The sequence below is a fragment of the Propithecus coquereli genome, unplaced genomic scaffold (genome assembly GCF_000956105.1).
Source record: "Propithecus coquereli isolate 6110/MARCELLA unplaced genomic scaffold, Pcoq_1.0 Scaffold415, whole genome shotgun sequence".
Classification (NCBI taxonomy): Eukaryota; Metazoa; Chordata; class Mammalia; order Primates; family Indriidae; genus Propithecus; species Propithecus coquereli.
Genome location: NW_012149897.1, coordinates 201,162 through 202,552, shown reverse-complemented (window position 1 = coordinate 202,552; position 1,391 = coordinate 201,162).

Here is a 1,391-nt window from a genome sequence, read left to right as displayed (position 1 = left end):
TATGTATACAAACAGATATGTACAATAATGTTCATAGCAGCATGATTTGTAATAGCTTCAAATAAAACCAAAACAAAGGTTTACCAAAAATAAAATGAAGAAATAATTTATGGTATATCCATATGAGGATGCAAATGAACCACAACTACATATATAAAAACAGATAAATTTTCCAAATACAATGTTGAGAAAAAGAAGCCATACATTAAAGAATACATTCTCTTTAGTGAGTAGTATGAATGTGATGTTAGAAATCAGGATAGCAGTTATTCCCGGGAGGCAGTATCTATTATAGAAGGGGACCACAAAGAGGACTTCTGCAATCTGGTAATTCTCTGCTTCTTGATATAGTTGCTGGTTACATGGGAATGTTGTCTTTATGAAAATTCACCACGCTGTACACTTAGGTTTGTGTGCTTTTTTCTGTTATGATGCAATTCAACAAAATTTTCTCTAAAAATTATACTGGATGATTGTTTTAAAGCATTAAATTAAGAGTTTTCATGACTTGAAATTAAGAAAGCAGTTCCACAGGGATAAATATTTATACTAGAGCTGGAGTTTTCCCTGAAGGCGTCTGTCAATCTTTTGGATAACATGGAAAGAATTGAAGCGAGAGGCCTAAACAGAGAAGAAACTTCTATTCAGACTCTACAGGAAGTCTTACACCTGAAAGTCAACACCCATACTGGGTGTACTAGATACCAACCTTTCATGCAGAAAAAGACGAGCCTAGGTTTTAGGGTGACATATTAGAGAAACAACATGTTTCCTTCGGAAATTTCTAATCACAGGTGTGTGCTCACATGGGCTTGGGTACTTCTGTGGCCCGAAAATTGAACATTTAGTTTAAAGTAAATCCATGGTTGTTAGATAATGCAGTTACTGGGATTATAAGCAAATTCTCTCCACAAAAACACACTTTAAACACAAATAATCTCCACAGATAAAATACTAAGAAGCATGAGCTTGCGCACATCTACAAATCATGGAACACGGAAAGAAGTAAACTTCCATAAGATACAATTGGCAGAAACAGACAGCAGAAGTGGATCTAAGAGATTAGAGATTGGAATTAGCAAATTACTAAAATAAAATGATATATTCAATCTATTGAAAGAAATGATGGCAAATTTAGCAGATGAGCAAGAGGCCATTAAAAAAATCACCAGGCATATTTAACATAGAAACAAATAGAACCTCAGACAGAACCTCTAAAATTGAACATCTAATAATTGAAATTAGAAACTCAATAAAGAGGTTAAACAACAAATTAGACTCAGATGAAGGTTGAATTAGCGAGCCAGAAGACATGTATAAAGGAAATATGCAAAATGCAGTAGAAAACAGATGGAAAACATGAAAGGGAGGTTCAGAATAGTGAATGACAG